The 10,000-nt window shown below is 31.8% G+C and overlaps 1 long non-coding RNA gene across 1 annotated transcript in view; it reads left to right on the top strand.

The window, feature by feature from the left end:
• LOC135210566 (uncharacterized) overlaps positions 1-10,000 on the top strand; it is a 358,564-nt gene that overhangs the window by 33,140 nt on the left and 315,424 nt on the right. The gene's annotated exons all lie outside the window — the stretch shown is intronic.

The following is a 10,000-nucleotide window of genomic DNA, read 5'->3' as shown; positions in this document are numbered from 1 at the left end:
TGCTTTTAGTTTCACTCTTAGACTTCGCTCTGGCAGGTCAGCTTCTTTCTTCCTTTAGTTATTTATCTATTTAAGTTTTTTCTTTTTAAATAAAGCTTTGTCAATAAGCCTAGCATAAGTGTAGATTAATGTTCAATATTATTGTATGTTTTTTTTATGTAACTTGTGTTTTAACGTAACTTATTTTGTGCTTTAAGTATGGTTTCCTATTAAGTTGACTTATAGATAACTATTACTTTTACTTTTGTAATTTTGTAAAAGTTTCAAAAATTTTTTTGTTTATATATATTGTAGAATTCCTTGAGGATACAATAATGTATTGCGAAACGTCGGGATAAATCTTTCATACTGTCAAATTCCCGTGTGTTCCTGCCTGCCATCATCTACTTAGTGTAATATATATATATATATATATATATATATATATATATATATATAGATATATATATATATATATGTATATATATATATATATATATGTATATATATATATACATATATATATATAGATATATATATATGTATAGTATATATATATATACATACTCTGTCTCATAATTAAAAGGGTATAAATACTATTTTGAGAAGGAGACATTAATATTATATTGAAGATACTTATCCTTTTGCAAAGAGACGGTTTTTTTTCTTTTTTTGTCTTCCTGATTAACTTTGGGTGAGGTGAAAGAATTCTAATGTGGTTCCTTTTCGTTTTTAATTGGTTACAGTTTCCCTCTGTTTTATGATCTATTGATAGTCTTTCCTTGGGAGTTTTAAAATGTGATTTTGACAAAGTCATGCAACTCTTTCGTTGTATTTATGACCCTGAAACATTTCGGGGGGGTTATTATTAACCAAAACTTTTGTAGAATCCTTTCAGGTTTTTCCTTCGCAATTGTGTAAAAAGTTTTGAGGCACAATTCGCATGGAAAAAATAAAACTAGGATATATAGCGCCTGCACCTGACTGTATTAATATTTTTTTTTAATCCCTTGAAATATTGTGAGTCACTGGAACAGGAAAGGTCTGGAACAAGTTACAACCAGTTTCTCACTCAGTGTTTTGTGCTTCGCAATTTGTTGCATCCGCAATTTTTCCCCCTTTTTGGACTCTGGGAATAAAGGTGGAACAAATGGCTTTGCTTTTGTTTTGATATAAAAAATTGCTCCGATTTTTTTTATTTGCTGCACACCGACCTACAAAGATAATTTGAAAACGTAAGTCAATCAGGCTTCAGTCTGATCTTTTTACCATAAATGTTCTAATATATATATATTATATATAATAATATATATATATATATATATATATATATATATACACGTCATATCACATTACCGTGATTCGTATACATATATCGAACTACAAATAAAATTCCCCCTCGGTTAAACATATATGGAAATATATTAATTCCGGGGTAGAGCGAATTAGATATTAAAAGACATTTGTAGTTGGATATATATATATATATATATATATATATATATATATATATGTATATAGTAGTACTATATATATGTGTATGTATGTTTGCATGTATATAATAGTATATTTAACATATATACATACATACTGAGCTGATTAACAACTCTCCTCTCCTAAGGGTGGCTCGAAGGATTAAATATTTTTTCTTACGTGGGTAGGAGTTCCGTAGCAACAGGACCCACAGCATATTGTGGAATCCGAACCACATTATATCGGGAAATGAATTTCTATCACCAGAAATAAATTCCTCTGATTCCACTTTGGCCGAGTTGAGAATCGAACTTTTGACCACCAGATTGGTAGGCGAGCACGAAAACTACCCACCCAAAAACCGGAAATATATATATATATATATATATATATATATATATATATATATATATATATATATATATATATATATATATATTCATTGAATTGCATATATGCATCATATCTGTTACACTGACAATTGCGTAGAAAAATGTTGCTCAAGTGTAAGTGAAATGTTGTATTCTTGAAATATATAATTGTTAAAGAAACGCCATAACTGTTCAGGAAAAATTACGGAGAGTTATTTATTCACATGTCAGATGTTATAAATGTTCATTATGTTCCTTGATAACATTAAGAAGTATAAATAGGATTGGTTACCCGTGTTGGATGTGAATTTGTTTTCCTTCCCAAATGTTTATGCTTTGTGGATGTGCATCACTTCCTACATTTAGATAAGTAATTTCAATATTATTTATATATAATTGAGGAGAGTTATACTTGCTCTATACTGTTATGTCTGATATAGTCTGATATATATATATATATATCATATATACATTATATATATATATATATATATATATATATATATATATATATATATTATATTTATGAAAACGCTATAAATTAAAATTTCATGAAAATGGGGGATAATGCACCCATCAGTTATCAGACTTACACTCACCTATGCATACATACATACATACGTATATACATAGTATATATATATATATATATATATATATATATATATATATATATATATATATAATGTGTGTGCGTGTATGTGAATTATTTATAAAAGCATGAATTTATATATTCACAATAGTTTAGGCACAAACATTATTTAATACTAATAATTCACTATATTGTACCTTGAGAATAACTTACCCTGAAGAGGAGCTATGGCAGATAAAAGCTCCTTTCCCAGCCAGGGTTCCAACTTAGGCATTTGGTCTGGAGACAGTGATAGAGAACTATCATTTGCGCGGTAAGCTGTACGCATTGTTGTCCATATATACCTATGTGGCCATTGCTATGGTGTTCACCTTCTGATCTACCATAATTCTTTATCTTGTATGGTTAGCATCTGGAAATATTTGGTGTATGTATATTGACAGCTGGGCTGTATTCTGCCAGGATATATTTGGAGAAGCTTCTGACGTTATGCAGTATTGGGAAATTCATTGGAATTTGTATTAGATTTTCAAAAAAAAAAAGAAGAAGAAGAAAGATTAAATTTACGCAAGCTTCACGAGTCATTTTAATACCTAATTTGAACAAATTATTTAAGACTTTTATCATGAAGTGTTCTTAGAAAAACTTTTTATAATGAAATTAAAGTAAATGAAATTTATAGTGCACAGGGTTTTCTCCCCATGTTTTTCAATTTTTGCGATTTTGATATTTTTCACACATCTTATTTTCACATTCAATAAAGTTATTTCATAATTGTTTTATTCAATCGCATTATTGTAATGTCATAAACTAAGGAAAATATCATTATCTACGCAAAGATATTTGATCATTCAACCATTACACAGACTCGTCTCTCTCTCTCTCTCTCTCTCTCTCTCTCTCTCTCTCTCTCTCTCTCTCTCTCTCTCTCTCGTGTACACATCGTTCCTTCGCTCTTCACACTGGTAAGGTCTCTGGAAAGGAAAAGAAAATTCTTCTTTAATTCCTTAAACTCTCCTGGAAAATGCAAGGGGGGAAAACCCCCTTTGCATTTTCCATCTGTCTTGGGACTCACTTTTACTCTCGCACCATCTGTCCGCCTGCCCTCACTTTAGCATCTATCCAAAGAGAAAGAGTTCTCGGGGCGCAGAAGTTTCAAGTTTCATTGAAAAAGTTTCCAGCCGATCGTATGTGCAAGGATGTTGAGCCGTCTCTCCTCAGTAGAAGAGGAATGTGAATGTTGAATGTGAAGTGAGGAGGAATGATGAAAAGGACGAGCTGGGTTAGTGTGTGAAATTTTGAGCGAAAGAAGAATGGAAATGTGGATGAATGTGGATGGAAAGGTGGATATGAGTAGACAGGGTGCCAGAAAATTTGGCGAGTGGCATAAGGTAAATCGGGTGTATTGAAAATTCAGAAACAATGAAAAGATTCATCTAACACGTTAATAACAGTAGGAGAACGTGTTTTAGGAACAGAGTACCTTGCAAAAACCAATATTTTGTATGTATGTATTATGTATGTATATATATATATATATATATATATATATATATATATCATATAACATACATGAAGAGACAGCAGTCTCTAAAAATATAGTACTTACTTTCTATATTTTGGCGTTTTCATGGCTCCTTTTATTATTATTATTATTATTATTATTATTATTATTATTATTATTATTATTATTATTATATATATATATATATATATATATATATATATATATATATATGTGTGTGTGTGTGTGTGTGTGTGTGTGTGTGTGTGTGTGTGTGTGTGTGTGCGTGTGTGATTAGAGTATGTATGAATATATGTACGTATGAAAAAGAATTTAAATGTGGTTGTTTAAGCCTGGGAAGTCAGCATTCTCATGACGCAGGATGTAAAGAATGAAAAGACGTTCTGCTGGGGAGTAATATGATATTGAATACAAGATGAAAAAGTCTAAGAAGAGAAGAGAGATCAAGACAACAGTGAGAAAAGCATCAGTGACAACAGTCACGTCTTGCTTTTTTATTAACTAGACCGCGGCTGTCTTGTCAGTTTACGTATGTTCTGGGTGCGAGGCTATATTTTTGAAACCGTTTTGTGTATGTTTATACTTGAACGTTATGTGGATGTGTCTTATATATATATACATGTGTTTGTGAGCGTATATATATATATATATATATATATATATATATATATATATATATATATATATATATATATATATATTAAACAGGCGGAGGTTTCTTTAATTAGTACAATAAAATTAAGCTACAATATTAAAATACACAATGTAAAGTACAATAAAACAGTCACAGTTAAAAACACAAATAAGGACCAACCGTTGAGTGTGAAGACAGAGGAAGGACTAACAAAACGTAAACAGTTCACGAGAGGTAAAGAGGTGTAGACGTGGCATGGGTGTTCAGTGAGGGGACTAGTTTTTTAATAAACAAAGATTCATTAATTGTTAAAGCCTTGTGATTGGAAGCTCTGCCCAAAACCTGAAAGTCCTTGTACTGGATAGAATACCTACATTTATCGGTATGATCCCTTATGTTGGAAAATTCGGGATACGAAAGCTTAGTGCCAGTTCTATAGCTGATAGCTCTATGACTGTCGATTCGGACCTTGAGTAACCTATGTGTCGATCCAATATAGGTTCCTCGATTACATCGAGGACAAGTAAACTTGTAAATGACACATGAGGTCATCAATGGATCCAAACGGTCCTTGAGGCTGAAAAGGCTACCGATATTCAGTGGGTTTGTAGGTATAATTTTGATTTTCATGGCAGGGAGATGACCAGACGTTAAAGCGTGGAGTTCCTTATAAAAAGTTGTATTGTGAATAAAAGGAAGGCTGGCATAGAACGGTAATTTAGGAACGTGAGGAGTAGGATGACGTGGAACAAAAATATTATTAAAAAATTTGGAGATATGCTTAAAGAACAACTGGGTGGGAAAGCAGTTGCTGTTAAAATATTTTTGCAAGAACGTGGCTTCATTGTGAAAAGATTGCCAACTAGAAGACAAAGCAAAGTCTCGATGAAGCATGGTTAATAAGGCATTTATCTTAAAATCAAGAGAACAAAAACTATAAAAATTTGTACCAAGACCAGTGAATGTCTTTTTTCTAAAAACGGAAGTTGAGAAGCCATGAGAGGAGCGTGTAATTAAAATATCTAAAAAAGGCAACTGATTGTTGGTTTCGTGTTCAATGGTGAATTTGATGTTAGGGTGAAATGAGTTGATGAAAGTTAAAAACCTCTCGGCGTCAAACCGACTTCTAAAGAGTGCAAACGTGTCGTCAACATACCGTTTATAAAAAAGTGGATGGTAACTAAGGGGGCAAGAATCAAGCATTTGCTCTTCCAGCGAGCACATGAAGATACCGGCAAAGATGGGTCCAAGAGGAGAGCCCATAGCCATACCATCAATTTGCGAGTAATAACAACCATTAAAAACAAAAACGGTGTCCCGCACCGCCAGATCTAAAAGTTTCCTAAAATCATTCTTACAGAACCCATTAAAAAGAGACTCATCCGTAGGAAAAAGCTTACTTAAAATAATATCAATGGTCTGTTGTACAGGTACATTTGTAAATAATGACTCTACGTCATAGCTTACCATAATAAGGTCCGAGTCCTGAGCAAGAATGGAATTTTTGAACTCGTATGAATTCTTTAGGTTATAAGAATTTTCAGCTAAGGGGGCAAGCATGGGAACTAGATATTTTGCCAGTTTGTAATTGGCGTTATTATAAGACGCTAAGATAGGAGGTGGTCGTCTTTTTTGAGGTGCAAGAATCAACTTAAATTCCTGAAAAGATGTGAAGAAGAGTTGGTGATTCCTAAGACATTTGGCTCCGTGGTGCCCTCCTCTTTTAGTGGAGAGGCTTTCTCGGATTTTCAGCGCTTGTTTCTGAAGGATAAGATTCTACAGTGCCAAACCGAGTGTGAAGATCGTCACTTCGAGCTAAGGCGGTTGCAGGCTGAGCTGAGGAGTTTGCTTCAATCAGATGTGTTTGAAGGCACCAGGCGGAGAATGGGTGAGATAGCCTACCGTAGGGGAGTGGTGCATTTTCGTATTTTAATGGATAAATTAGACAGGTTATGTAGAAACTCACCATGGTCGAAGGTTTTTATGGAAGGTCTCATTTTAAATCTATCTTCACTTGTTTTAACCACTGAAGAAAAAGAAGCCTTGTGTTTAGGGTTCAATTTTTGCATGGGTTCTGGGGATAATTTTTTAGTTGAAGGACTAAGCATTATTAATAGATTCAATTATCAAAATCAAGATTCTCAAATTAATTTTTTAAAGGGATGTTTTGCAGCCTGTGCTATTGAACCACAGAAAAGTGTTACCCCGCAGACACAGAGATGCGATCAGCAGGTTGGGTAGAAATAAAGAAGTTAAAATTATGAAGGCAGATAAGGGTGGGGCAGTTGTTATTATGAACATTGATGATTACAATAATAAGATTTTTAGATTATTGGATGATGAAAATACACATACGAAGCTTGTATCGATTCCTTCGGTTAGTGAAATACAGAAAGAATTTAACAGGCAGCTTAAGGCTATCAGCAGCCGGGTTATGGATAGAGATTTGCATGATAATTTACTTAAAATGAATTCTGATAAGAATCCGTTCCTTCCGTATTTTTATGACATACCTAAAGCACACAAACCGGGGTGCCCATTGAGACCCATAGTGTCAACGTGTGGTGCTCCTCAGTCAAAGTTGGTTAAATGGTGAGTTACGATTCTGAGTAATTTCTTGGGTAAATTCTCCCCTTCTCATTCACGTCATTCATCAGATTTTATTGAGAGAATACGGAATATAGGCCATTGCGAGGGTAAAATGATTAGTTTTGACGTTAATGCATTATTTACAAATGTCCCATTAGATTTCGTTTTAAACAAACTCAAGGAAAAAGAAAGGGAGGGTACCTTTAATCCACAAATTCCTGTTGACATTTTAATTGATTTGATTAAGCTTTGTGTTAGTTCAACTGAATTTAGCTTCAGAGGGCAGGGTTACTGACAAAACTTCGGAATAGCTGTGGGGTCACCATTATCTCCAGTGTTGGCTAATTTGTGCATGGAATTGTTTGAAGCTGATTTAGTTAGCCGTTGTCATGAGGACATTAAGCCTTTTCTATGGGTCAGATATGTTGACGATATCTTTTTGATTTATAAAGGTAGTGTTATTCAGTTTAATCGTTTTTTAGAATTTGTTAATAACTTGATGCCATCCATTAACTTTTCAGTTGAATTTGAGGTCGACAATAATTTGCCATTTCTGGACATTCTGGTTCACCATGACCCTGTTACTTTTAACTTTACATTTAGTGTATACAGAAAAGACACCAATGCAGAAATGTACATTCATTTTTATTCATACCATAGCCAACGTATAAAGTCTAATGTAATCGTCAACATGGTAACGAGAGGGCTTCGGATTTGTGATCCACATTACTTAGACAAGGAAATGAAACATATAAGAGAGGTTTTCACGAGACTGGGATACCCAAAATATTTTTATTGACCAAGGCGTTTACCAAGGCTAGAAAAAAACTTTTATAACTCCACCGACCGGGAAATTATGAATTCAAAGTAGTCCAGTGTATTCCGCTTCCTTATCATCATAGTTTGGAAAGGGTGCAACATTTATTAAAACAGAATAGGGAAAATAGGTTGGATTTAGCTTTTAGGTATAATACCTCGTTAAAATCAAAGTTGATTAGGAATCATGAAAAAGAAAGGAAAGATGACGTTGGAGTTTATGTGGTACCGTGTAAAGATTGCAATAAGGGTTATTATGGGGAATCTGGCAGGGGATTAGGTATAAGATTAGAGGAACATAAGCGATCATGTAGGTTGGGATCGAAATATAGTTCAGTTGCCAGACATACGTTAGAGTTAGGGCATGTAATTGACTGGGAAGGAGCGAGAGTAATTTACAAAGATAATAACGCAAGTAGACGCAGATTAGTTGAAGGGGCTCTTATTAATATTTTAAACGTGTTTGATTTTAACAAATCATTTACCCAAGAGGATGCATTTTTAAATTATTTGGTTCTTAAAACTGTAAATATTAGAACAGACGTTGTTTGCACGACTCCTACTGCCCAGGTTGTCTCTCTTTCTCCTGCCCAGGCATTGGAAGGAAGAACCCCCATTGCAGGTGCCGATGCAGAAGTTTTGGACGAGGGAACAGCCGAACACACAGAGGAGGTAGTCCAACCACGACGATCGGCTCGTCTTTTGGGCAGACATTTGAACGAGGGAATAACATAATTAAGATAGTTTGTTTTGGTGGTTATCTCCCTTGGAGACGTTTCCAGAGTCCTGCCTGTCCTTCGTAACTTTTTTGTATATATTTTTTGAAAAGAAAAATCAGTACGGCTGATGAGGTCTACTGATCAAGTAGACGAAAGCTCCCGTCTTTTATGTATTTTTAATACACATTTTACATAACTGTGGACTTTGATTACTCGAAGATTTTCCAGTCACGTTATGGATGATTTTTTGAGATATATATATATATATAATATAATATATATATATATATCTATATCTATATATATATCTATATCGATATATATATACTATATCTATATCTATATATATATATATATATATATATATATATATATATATATTCTATATATAGATATATATATATATATATATATATATATATATATATATCTATATATATATCTATATATCTATATAATCTAGATATAGTCTATATATATATATATCATATATAATATATATAATATATATATATTTATATAGATATAAGATATATAGATATATATATATATATATATCATATATAATATATATATATATAGATATATAGTATATATAGATATATAGGATATATATATATATATAATATATATATATGTATATCTATATAATATATATATATATATATATATATATTATATATATATGATATATATATTATATATATATATATATATATATATATATATATAGATATATATATATATATATATATATATATATATATATATAGATATACATATATAGGGTTTATTATATATATACTATATATATATACGACTATAATTATATATAATGTAGACTACATACATATATTATATAGAATATATATAGTAACTAATACAGTTTATATTATTTATATATATATAATAGTAATATATCTATATCTATATGGTACATTATATATAAATATATATTAATTATAATAATTATTTATATATATTCACCCCTATGTTTCATATGAAAAGGGGTAGAATTTTTCCGACCACAATTAAGTATTTGAGGTGATTATTCCCTTTTTATTATTTATGAGTAGGCAATGTAACATTTTTTCCAATCTTTCAGTCTGACATCTTAAAGACTGGCTTACTTTTGTAGGCGAAGTTTATGTTATGTACTGAACCTGAGTTTACGTTATTAGATGGATGATTCCTTCCACTGTGTATCCATCTGATGAACGTTGATTTCGATCCGTGACAATTTGGTTTGTTTATGTAAATTTTTTTTTATATTTTATGTAAAATTCCTTGGTCTTTTATGTA

Source organism: Macrobrachium nipponense, chromosome 39 (assembly GCF_015104395.2).
Source record: "Macrobrachium nipponense isolate FS-2020 chromosome 39, ASM1510439v2, whole genome shotgun sequence".
Taxonomy (NCBI): Eukaryota; Metazoa; Arthropoda; class Malacostraca; order Decapoda; family Palaemonidae; genus Macrobrachium; species Macrobrachium nipponense.
This window is presented reverse-complemented; position numbering and strand designations above follow the sequence as displayed.